The sequence below is a fragment of the Jaculus jaculus genome, chromosome 13, assembly GCF_020740685.1.
Source record: "Jaculus jaculus isolate mJacJac1 chromosome 13, mJacJac1.mat.Y.cur, whole genome shotgun sequence".
NCBI lineage: Eukaryota > Metazoa > Chordata > Mammalia > Rodentia > Dipodidae > Jaculus > Jaculus jaculus.
Window position 1 is genome coordinate 57,896,832 of NC_059114.1, and position 13,227 is coordinate 57,910,058.

The following is a 13,227-nucleotide window of genomic DNA, read 5'->3' on the forward strand; positions in this document are numbered from 1 at the left end:
TTTCAGTGCATGTAAATATAGTTTTTCAAATGGCTAGTCTCTAGAACATATACAAAATATTGAAACTACATTATAAAATGAATTTTCATTATACGTACTACAAAAATTTGACAAAATATGAAGGATTAAGTTAGCAATAGATAATATGTCATCTTAAGAGAGATGAACCAAATGGTCCATCTTTAGAAACAATTTAAGTAATTGATCAAATAAAGCCCACTGCCCTAGAAGTTTAGTTTATCTGAAACAATGGACAGGTTGTAAATCTATTTCCTTTGCACAAAGATGAGTAGCTGAAGGAGCATGCATGGGTCAACATGTTTGCCATTTTATTTTATTTTTTTTAATTTTTTGGTTTATTTTTAATTTATTTGAGCAACAGACAGAGAAAGAGGCAGAGATAGAGAATGTGCGCGCCAGGGCTTCCAGCCGCTGCAGACAAATTCCAGATACGTGCGCCCCTTTGTGCCATCTGGCTAACGTGGGTCCTGGGGAATCGAGCCTCGAACCAGGGTCCTTAGGCTTCACAGACAAGCGCTTAACCGCTAAGCCATCTCTCCAGCCCATGTTTGCCATTTTAAAAGACGTCAGTGCCAGCTGGAGAGATGGCTTAGTAGTTAAGGTGCTTGCTTGTAAAGCTTAAGGACCCCGGTTTGATTCTCCAATACCAACATAAAGACATATGCACAAAGTGACGCATGCATCTGGAGTTTGTTTACAGAGACTAGAGTCTCTGATGTGTCATTCTCATTCTCTCTCCTTAGAGATAAATAAATGAATAAATAAATAAAACTAGATAAGTAAATTTTAAAGGAAGTCATCCGTGGCACTGAAAATATCCCCATCTGCTGGAAGTTGTCATTTTCAGGTTCAAGCTAAAGTACTTTTGTTAATCCTAACCTTGAATTTAAGTTTGAAGAGCTGAACCAGAATTCATGAAGTTATATTGACAACGGTGGCAAGACTTCAAAGGTCTTATTTTCCATCAAGTTCAGTTTGATCCCGAGCCTACAGTGTACTACTATAATAGCCAGTAGAACAAAATTTAAAAAGAAAAAAAAAAAAAGCCCCACTGCTTCGACCTCTGCTGCCGCCTCCACCTCCCAGAAGACAGGAGCCCGGGTCTCCTGTCACCCAGATGCGGCAGCTGCCACCTGGAAGCACGCAAGGTGAACAGCAGGAGTGGCTGGCTCGGGTACCGGTATCGGGACATTCTTCGGCAGTCTCATCATTGGTTATAACAGAAACCCTTCGCTGGAGCAGCAGCCGTTCTCATACGCTACCCTGGGATTTGCCTCGTCTGAAGCTTGGGGTCTGTTTTGTTTGATGGTTGCTTTCTTGATCTTGTTTGCCATGTAACAGGAATGACTGCTTAAAATGTTGGCATTTGTAATAATTACAGATGTAATTCTGTGTATCTTACTGTGACTCCAAAAGCTGTAGTGTTAGTGTCATGGAATGCACGTTATTTCCAAAGTCATTTCATTAAAGATGAAAACTTAAAATATAACAAAAGACATCCTCTTGTATAGAAGCTGAGAGAAACCATTTCACAAAGCTATGAATCAAATAGAAATGTTGATAGACTGTCTCTTTCTCTGTGCCTGTCACTCTCAAATAAATAAATAAACAAAAAAATTTTTTAAAAAAGAAATGTTGATAGATTATCTTGTTTTCTGCTTAATCTGGGATTATGTGAATATCATTTAGTCCATTTTATCTGTAGACTAACAGATGGTACTTATTTTCATTTATGTATAGTAGTTTGACATCTAATTCTTGGTCAGTGATCCAAGAATATTCAGCTTGTTATACAAATGTCTGAAATGGAAGCCTGGTTTACTCTATCCTAGAGTTAGAAATGACCATTAGACTAATAGAAAATTAGTGAACTAGCTAATAAACCAAGTAACTAATTATCCACACTCAACACATACTTCTTATTTGGATAGTGTCACATTTAACATGTCTCTATAGTGAACTTACTTGATTAAAATCAAGGTGAAGAGAGTAATCAAAATTATGTAAACACAATACTATCAGTATACACAAAATTACTTGTGGTCTTAAGCACAGGGAGAGGCATATACTTTCAATACTGTACTGGTTCAGTTTTATTTCAGAGCAAAGCTCTCAGTTACCAAATATGGTAACCACAGAGAAGGTATTTAATCTTGTTAGGAAACTATCTTACAGGATTCTCACAAGATGTCTATATATCTTCACTTAAAATAAAACAAAAGAGCAACAATACTTTACTGACCACTAAGTGTGACTGTAAAGCAGGCTCTAAGATTCTGAGATGTAAATCAAGATAGAAGTTCAACTTTCTAGAAAAGGTCTTGCCAATCACTCCAGGCCACCCTGTCCCTGCCTGCACAAGAAATTGTAGTAATTAGGAGCTGCTGATACGGACCCCAGTGAAAGCAAATGTTACAACTTCCCACCAAGTTCTTCAACTTTTAACCACTTTAACAATGGGCAGCAGCTTAAATCATGCTTTCTTCTCTGAAAATAGTATTAAAATATTTGCCATATGCCTAAAAAGAAGACAAAAAGCTTTAAAAGGTGAATATTTCTATTGTAATTTACAATGAAAATTCAAATTTCATATGAAGCATTCAGTTATTTAGTTATCTGAGAAAAAATATATTCTCTGTGATTTAAGTAAGTATGTAGAACCTTCCACAAATTCCCATTCCAGTTCTGCATAGCAAAATGTATAAGCAAATCAAAATTCTTAAATATATATATTCTTAATAACATTTGAATTAAGACCTCCTTTGACCACATTTAGTATTGTGTTATGAAAGTGACGTGACGTAAAATATATTAAATCAGATGTGATCAATATGCAGTCCAAAGGCCACATGTGTCTCAGAATAACTATGAACACAGCCCAACAAATGTGTAGATGACAATGTGTTAAATTTTGTTTTTAAAGTTGGATACTGTAAATGGTACTATCTACTTGGATATGGGCAAACAGTTTATAGTGAATTATTCTGCATGTTGCAAGCGCCTGTAGATTACATAGATGAAAGTAAATCACAACATAAATTCTTATTTGAAAACTGGGTCTTCCAAAGCACAAAAATTTAAACAAAGAATGCACTAAAAATTCTTTACTCTATGGCAATTCATGACTCTTAGCCACCCACGTTAGTTACTTTTAGTTTTTGGGACATGGTCTTCCACAGCTCAGGCTGGCCCCTACTTCCTGATCCTCCTGTTTGAACCACCAAATCTGTCTGCTGAACTCTAATCTTAAAAGTAGGATTAAACATCAACTTATATTTCTATTAAGATATGAGTAACTAAGGTCACTGTGTCCTGAAGAAAAAATAACATTGTTAGTAATGTGTTAAAAGTTAAAAATAAAATCAGTCTCATGGTATATATTTACTAGGTTTTTCAATAGTTACTGACATCATCAGTCTGTTGATTTATCCTTGTAGGTTGGTTTTCTATTTGCAAATGTCCACTGTATTTGTTTGTGCACACTGTTTATCTTTCTTTTCAAGTTCTTCATATTCTTTGGCTTCAGTGTCCGACACCCTAACCACTAAGCCATTTGCCCTTTAAGTTCTTCATATTCTTAAACAAGGTTAGATGGTGGAATTCAGCTTCAGTGTGATGTTTCATTTCTCTTATTGACCAGCTTTTGATGGGGGAAGATGGGGTGTTTCTTAGCTGAGTATGATTGTTTTCCACTTTCCATCTTAATTCTGTCAGTTTTTAAAGGATATTGATATTCTGAACCTCTCTGAATAGAAGTAGTAATCATATGTAGTTTACAAGAACTCTGATTAAATAAGTGTTTCGCAAAATACAGTTGTTAACTAGATATTTTTGAGTTCTCTCTCTCTCTCTCTCTCTCTCTCTCTCTCTCTCTCTCTCTCTGTGTGTGTGTGTGTGTGTGTGTGTGTGTGTGTGTGTGTGTGTGTGTGTGTGTTTTGTATGTATGGGTATTATGAGTTTGTACAGGCATGCCTGTTCCATGACTTGAATTTTGAGGTCTTGAAGACAACATTTTCCTTTTTGAGACAAAAAACTCTCATTACATTGCTGCTGCATGTCCCAGTCAAACTTTTCCACAACCTTCCAGATTCTCTTGGCTCCACCTCCCATGGACACAGGTACATTGGCATCACAGATGTGTGGGAGACAGACAGAGAGAGAGAGAGAAAGAGAGAGAGAGAGAAAGTTTGTGCTTGGTTTACCTAGCGTTTGTAGGCTTATAAGCCAGCAGCTTAACAGCTGAGCCAACCTCCAGCAACTTCACTAGATCTCGATGAAGGGTAAATGTGATTGTTCTTTATGAGAGTCAACTTAACCAAATAAGGGAATCTTTTAGAAGATTAGTGAAGCACACCACTAGGTGTGTCTGTGATTTTATTACAAACTCTATGACATAGTGAAAGGCTTAATCACTTAATGGATTCATAACATGTTGGGATGATTGGAAGCTAATAAGTAGGAGGAGGGGACTATTTGGAGAAAGTTGGACTGAGGGCATGTCTTATCTTCTCGTATTATTCTTTGTGCTGGACCTTCCCATGTTTCTCTTTTGTCTGTTTGTGGATGCGACAGTTTTGAACTAGCCTTTTCTTGCCACCCATCCTGTACCACACGGGACAGAACCTCCTGAAGTCATGAGCTACAATAAGCCCCTCCTTACTTTGTTTTCTCAGATGCCTTTATCACAATGAGGAGAAAGGTGATAGAAGAAAAAATGACATGACAGATAGGAACTGAGAAGAGCAGGCTCTTTGGACTTTTATATGCTTCTTTGACCTTGAAACTTCAAATTTCCTCACAAGTTCTTTTGCCCCTCAACACCCTAGATCCACAGGACAGCCTTGCTTTGTGTTTGCTCTCTTCACTGTGTTGGGCCCCCACATTATTTCCCAAATGCCCTTAAACCATATAAATCCTATCAGTATTATCTCTATTTTCATATTTTGAATAATCATCTGGATCCTGCTGTTTGGGATTAATTTTGTATTCTATGACCGCTGAACCACTACCCACTTCTGTGAGGTGGCTCATTAGAGTTTCTGTTCTTTGATAGTTTGGCTTCCTTCCTTGTGAGTGCATGTCTTTTATTTTGCAAATCATAGCTTATTTGAAAGGTAGATATTTTCTTCTAATAACAGTGACAGTTTGGATTTTATTTAATTGCTTTTATTCCTTTCTTGTTTATGGTGTTTGAATGGGAAGTTGAATTATTGAGTTTAAAGTCTATTCCTGCCCCAGCTATTGAGAACTCGTGCCAATTTTCCAGATGCTGAGTCTGTACAAAAAGATTAAGGAAACAAATTTAATTTACTTGTTTTAACATTTCTCAAATAATGCATTCTCTTTAAATCCAAGCTCATAGAGTGAAGGCAGTGGGTGACCCTCATGTTAATTGAGGTGTAGCTCTACTTTTAGTTCCACATGCAAACTAAATACTGCAGGAAAAGGAAGAATGAAACATCAGTAAAATATAAATATTTTGTATTAAGAAGAGAAATAAAGCTTCACAAATAGAAACTCTTCCTTTATATTTATATTACATGTATGTATGTTAATAGAACTCTCTTGATTTTCTCTCTACAATTGCTTTCTCAAAAGACAGAATAATTTTTATAGTTTCCTCCATCCATACATTATGTATTTAAATAGTTTAGGAATGACCATAAATGCTGCATAATTTCCCAGACCTACACATTAGCTTCCATAGAACCTTGATATTTGGTACATGCTATACATTATTCAAGCCTAAGGTGAAAAGAAAGAATATGCATTAGTATTGGATATTTTGAAGATTTTACTAAGAAAAATATTTCTTAGAGAAATTAATGCAGTATATTATTCAAAGAAACAGTGGAGAAATTAAGCCTTCATATAGGCATATAATAATTGTTAAAAAGAATGGTGTGACACACAATGTGGATTATAATAGAGGCAAACTATGAAAAATATAAAACCTGTGAGAAAGAAACCAGAAAAACAATTATCTTAGTTCCAGTAGTCACTTCCCCTCTCTCAATCTTGTATAGGTTCTGTTCATTATTCAACCCAAAGCTGAAATATGAAAGCAAAGCTGTTCACTAGTGTCATTCATACCATTAATGTCCTGCAGCAGAAGTTGGACCAAGGGGATAAATGAAAGAGACCTAGGGCATCCATGCATATTATCATCATTGTGGAAAAGTTTGTTGTGAATATACCATCAAACAAAGTTAAATCTCTCCTCAGAATAAAACTTTGCAAAAAGCTAGCATTTTATTTTCGCATGTTGTTCCAATGAATATTGCCATCAGATTTACTTTACATCTTCATTCTCTTTTGTTTTGCACATCCTCTATCCAATATACCGTTAAATTTATGACTGAAGACAGCATACTCATTTGCAAGCTAATAGGACTGTGATAGGCAATAGATGGTTAGAACTGGAAAATGAAACTCTTTGCAATAACAATATGCCAAAAACTGTTCAAAATTTCCCATTCTACTTTGAAGAAACTAACTGCAAAGGCATAAATATATTTTGAAATTTATTTTGTTAGATACTCTTGTACATCATTCAAAATTTTTCTGCTTTCCAACTTACTTTTACACTAAAAATGAAGGTGGGAATAGGGGACTTTATGAAATATAGCATCAGTCATCAATATTTATTTTATGCAATCCATAGGACATAACATTCATTTATTTAGAATAACTTGTCATCAAGAAATGTGCAAGCTTAGAGTATAGAAAAATAATACTGAAACTTGGATAAAAAATGAGAAAAAATGATTGCTATAATTTGTAGTTGAGCTATTTTACTTCTATAATGAACTTTAAGCCCTGATAATTAATGCTTGTATAACAGGTATACCATTTTCTAAATGTGCATAGTTTTGTTTGAATTTAATGTCTCCTATATTTGCATATTTCAGATTGATTTGGGCTCGACAGGTAGGAATAATTTGTGCTTGCATAAGCATTCACAGTTGAAACATAGTTGTTTGACATAGCAAAAATACTCAACTGCATCTAACAAACAATGTGCAAATTCAGGATGTGAAGAACAAAAAAGGGGCGGTGATTTATATGAAAATGGCATATAGATGCTGCCTAAGAGGCACATTGCAGGAAAAATGACAGAGATCACATGAAACAGGGTACTGCATTATTTATAATTTCTACTACATTGATAAGGCAATAACATATCCCTCCATTACTACCTTTTAGTAATGAGCTCAGGCAACTCAAGTGGTAAAGCTGTGATTCTAACTATTCCCCTTATCACATGCTGCACTACATTAAATGGCATTTTGCAATGCTCTGTGTTCCAGTAGTACACCTCTATATAAATACTTCACCTAAAAGATTACTGCATTGATTATTCCTCTGAATTAGAATATTTAGTATTGAATAAAGGAGGGAGATTCAGGAGATTTAGATGGCTAAGTCTGGAAAAATTGAAACTTAAAGGGTCACACAACAACTTCCCAGAGTTATGGTAGCAGTAAGAAACTGTTGAAAGGCCAACTCTGACCAGTGTCATGTATCAATTTTCTCTGAATTGAAACATTTTCTCTTGGAGAAAACAGAGAGGCTCAGGAGACTAAGGAGGTCAAGAAGTCTGGAGGAGCTGAGACTTAAAAGGTTGCAAGAACATGCCCTAAAGTTATATAATGACTAACATTTGTCCAAGCAACTCAAGGTCTAAGCTACTCACCAGCAAGCAACCTGATATGATGCTCACACAAGTGCAATAGTGGCACACAACTATGGTGGGTAACCAACTGCTCTTGATTTGGCTAACAGAGCCACTCAGTGGCATAGGACCCATTGTTGATTTTGGGAAACAAGTCAGAACCATATCCAAAAATTGAGGCCATTCTCCATTATCAAGCTCCTACCAATTGTGGGCTACAACAGAGCCTACACCTATTAAATTCTCTCTAAAATAATAATGGTTATCCCATTTATCTGGTGCTGACTTCACTCTCCAGTGGAGAATTTCTTCTCTTTTTCCGATGGACGCAGTTCCTGAGGAGAGAATCAGTTCATCACACCTCTCCAAGGCTCTAGCTGAAACCATAGAGTAATTGGGAAAATGATCAAGAGTGCTACTGGCTTGTTGAACGTGGTATCAGCAAATGATGAAGGAGACTGACATAGACAACACTCAACTCCTTACAAAACAGATATCCAGAGATACAGAGGCTCCCAAGACCTCAACACTGATGTAGACCTAAAATGAACCCAACATGGATCAGGGAAATTCATGGAAAATGGGATGGAAAGATTATTAGAGCCACATGTTGGCTCATTATGCACAGAGGCATTACCTCTTTCCCATAACTGGTTGCTAACCTCACAAGGCATGACCCACCTTCCCCAATGAGGCAGGTCCCTGGGGAAGGAGGGAGAACAGGGAGGAGGCTAAAGATGATGCCAACATGGCTGTATGCATACTGTTTACATACATAATAATACTAAACAAACAATAAAAAAGAGTAAGCAACTGCTTGAGGGGAGTCTTATCATCTAACTGAGCTGCCAATGAGTAGTGTGTGCCATAGATGCCACTTCCTTAAGTCAACACATAAGTTGGGGTTGGCTTTCCGGTTATCAGGCAGCCTTTGACTTGTCCCTGCTATTGAAAGCAGCCCCTTACCCAGCTCTATAAGTAACCCATATGAATTCATTTGTTCACCACAACTGGTTTTGGAGCAATTATGTTTTATTCTATTATATTCACCATAACTGGGGTGAATAGATGTGTGTTCATGTCTCCCCAGGGAAAACCATAAAGCACAATGGAGAAGTGTGAGATTCAACTATTTCTCTGCTGAATATCTTTCAATCATACCTTGTGCTGATATTAAGCAATTGATTAAATATTTTTCACATATAAAACTCTATGAGGTCACTCCAGTTAAAGAGAACTCCAAGTTCACAAATATTCAAAGATTTTTAAAGAATAATATGTTCATTATTTTTCTTTTGGAATGTGAAGTACACTACTCATGGGACTTTTTTTAACACTTCATTTATCTTGTGAGATTTTAAGATGCATAAAAGGCAATTTACCTTTTTATGTACCATGCTTCATTTCATTTGGCTATCTAGAGATACATCTTGATATATTGGAGTTTTCCTTGACATTTCTTATTCTGTACACCAAAGGCATAGCAAAATACATTTTTCCTATATTATAAACAAAATTTTATAAATATATGTACCTATATAGCCATATATACAGATAGTCTCTCTTCGTATATGTAGCTACATATACACAGGTAGATGATACATATATGATAGATACATACATATATACATACGTACATAGATAGATGATGATAATGATGATGATAGAGGATAGATGATAGATAGATAGATAGATAGATAGATAGATAGATAGATAGATAGATAATAGGAGAGTGAAGGGGAATAGGGAACAGTGGTACAAGGAGAAAATAAGTGACTTTATACTAAAATGTGAAAATTTGGGCAAGAATATATTCGACTTCACTGTTGGTTTATGTGGAATAAAGATTGGCATTTTTGCCTTCTGGGTATAACCATATCATTCACTTTAAGTGGCAAGAACTTTAATCATTAACAGTATTTCTCTGTTTGTAGGAAAAGACTCATAACTTTGTTATGTCAACACCAGAACATTTGTGAAAGATATCCAAGTCCATATGAACATAAGGTTTCTAAACTTCACTTGATATCATCATGTTTTGGGCCAGGGAAAAATGTGAATAGGAGACAAAACACTGTCTTCTGGTTTCTAGTTGCATCAGAACCAGGACTGACCACTTTATCATATAGAATATATTCCATAATAGAGTGTATACATTAGGAAATTTAGAGAAACAATTCTTGGGATAGCAAACCCACTGGTCTTTGGAAATTTACCAGTCCAAAGATGCTGATAATATTTGCTGTGGGTCTTGCAAATAAACAGACTATAAATTATCGTAACTTACAAAACAACAAGTTCTGTGTGATTCTTTTCAAATGTAAAGCAGGGGAAAGTCTCAATGAATTCTGTTATTGAGAATAACATGCATAAACTTCCAGCCGAGTCTCTATAGGAAACCTGGTTTAATCCAAGTCATTCCAATCCAGTGATTCAATGTCAGCAGGATCTGACAACACTTCAAGAATTGATAGAATATAATTTTGTTGCTTCACTATTAATTCCTTGCAGATAGATGTTTGTAAGGCAATTTTAAAAAGCCATTTCAATAACACATATATTCCTTTCCCTCTAACTAAATATTTATGTGTATATAAATTAAATCAGTTAAATACTAGGAAGTTTTGTATAGCCTTTACCAGGAAGGAAACCAGCCAAATGTTATTCTTCATAAATAATGAAAAATATTATTTTAGTCTTTGGGTTATCCCCATTTTATAAACAGTTTTCTCCCCAGTGCTAGCTCAGATTTTGTAAGATAGGTCAAATTGTGACTGTTGCTAGAAGAGATGCTTCATGGCCTGTTAGATGTTGGAGTATAGGAGAATTTGACAAGAAGATATGAGATTTGCTATTAGCTTTCTAAGTGCCCAAGGCCTAGCGCAGCATATTATCTTCATGTTATGAGTCTTATTACTTCATGCTTCTTTTACTTATGAGTTTTTCTACTTTAGTTTCTGTTTTAGATATTACTCAAGAGTTTTAATTCTAAATTCCTTTTTTTTATAAAGTAGAACTTCTTAGTGGTGACGGTACATCAGTGTGTGAATATGCAATGATCTAAAGAAATAAAGCAAATTTTAATAAGTATTTAAAAGAAGACCTAAATGTGGCCTATATTTACTTTTATTTTGTGCATTATCAGTGAAGCTAAATATTTATATAACTTGATGTAGATCATATATGACAAGACAATTTCTCTTTCTTTGTCTCCAGAAGGTGCAGGTGTATTTAAGAAAAATAGGGCTGATGAGATGGCTTAGCTGTTAAGATGCTTGCCTGCAAAGAAAAATGACCCAGGTTTGATTCTCCAGGTCCCGTAAAAGCCAGATGCACATAGTGGCGAATGCATCTGAAGTTCGTTTGCAGTGGCTCGAGGCCCTGGCATGCCCATTTTCTCTCCCTCTCTCTCTCTCTCTCTCTCACCCTCTCTCTGTCTCTAGTAAATAAATAAAATAAATATTAAAAGAAGAAAAACAGAGCTGGGCTTGGTGGTACATGTCTTTAATCCCAGCACTCGGGAGGCAGTGGTAGGAGGCTTGCCATGAGTTTGAGACCACCCTGAGACTACATAGTTAATTCCAGGTCAGCCTGGGCCAGAGTGAGACCCTACCTCAAGAAACAAAACAAAACAAAACAAAATACCCATAGTTCATTGCCATCATATTACTTTAAGATCAAATTATACATGTTGTCGTGTTAACACATTTTTAATATGAACTTTTTTATGAATGTAGAGAATTTGAAAATCAGTAATGTTTCAGCTTCTGGTAAATATCTGTTCCATTTATAGAAAATAATAAGTTAAATTAGGTACCAAGCTGCCCTCTCTGAAGAAATAATAATGCGATAAAAATGGATGTTGTAAACAAAGTAACTTTAAGTCAAACTAAAGTTTTGGATCAGGTACAAAATAGAACAAGAGTCCTGCACAGATGCTTCAGTGTATACTGGCCTGTCTCAACTCATAATGGCCACCCTGATTTTCCAGGCTTCCCCGAGTGTTTGCGCTTGTACACAGCCACCCTTATCTCAGCCCGACTATGTTTAGTCATACACTAATGACCTAATGGATGGATTTCTAAAACTCTTTTACCTTAAATATGTTGAGGTGCCACATTTAAATAAAATCTGTAACATTCAATAAATCAGTGTCCATCAGTATCCAAAAGATTCTAATAACAAAACTCTAATTTCATTATTTTTTGTATAGAATATAGCAGTCAAAATAATTTTTCCAAAGAAATATACACACACATAAAAACTCACTAAAAAAAACTGGAAAAAGAAAACCAATTTTCTCCTAAATATCATGTACTAAAACAAAAGTCCCAAGTGCCCCAAGAAAGCAGTGAAATTCACTCATCTAGTTTGTTTTCTGCAGTATGTTAGCAAAGTATGAGCCTGACTAATAATGCCATGCCCTGGGAGACTAGTAGTGGCCCACATGATTCAAATTAAATGGTTTACATAAGCTTGAAAAATTTCTTGACTTTTATGAAGAGCAAAAGTTTACATGCACTCGATGTGAAATAAAATTTTCTTTTCTAACAGAATTATACTGTGGGTAAAGGATTTCATGGTGTTTAAGAAGAGTACAGAATATGTCCCAACATCTCTAATCATATTCAATACATTTCAGACCAAAAATAGCATTGAAGTCCTACATTTTTTGACAGTAATGATACACATAAAGATATTGCTATAGAAAGCGAAGGTAGAGATTTAGTTCTCTTTTTTGTGCTAAAGCTTGTTTAATATTAGCATTAAGGAACAAGTATGGGTTTTCTTTTTTAGTTGAGAACTTTATTGTATGAACATAATGCAAATTGGTCATATTCCCACTGGGTTGCACTCTGATGCTCCCCTCTTGACTGCCACCATTCCACTATGGGCTGTTCACTGTGGGGTCATGAAGGAACCATTCCGTCTATGGGGAAAACAGTGCCTCAAAATATACCTTCTCACCCTGTGGCTCTTATATTATTTATGTCCCTTCTTTTACAATCCTCCCCCAATCTTGGAGGGCATGTTAGATGCCTCCTTCAGCATTGAGCTCTGAGCAATTTATGATTTTCTGCTTTGTTGTGTTTTGAATCTTAGTGTCTGCTACCATCCACCTGGTGGAGGTTCTCAGGCTAATACTCAGAATTTTGGGCTTACTTTGTAGATCTTTGCCTCTAATTTATCTAAAGGGAGATTGAAGTTATTCATCACTGTATTTCTGTCTGTTTGTTATAATTACATCACTTAGAAAGTCCCTAGCTGATATGAAAAAAGTAAGTCCATCTATTAATACTTTAACTATCTAAAGAAATATACTAATTATCCCTTTGTATAGAAAAATTATTAAATTGGCTTCAAGAAAAAATAGCATTTTCTTATTTATGATTAAAAATTAACACTTTAGCTCATGTGTGTACTGTTTATAATCCATAAATACTTATTTAAAATAATTATTGATTAACATTGGAAAAAGTTTTAATAAAAAGATTTAAATACAATTCACCCTCAAATCATTTGGATGCATG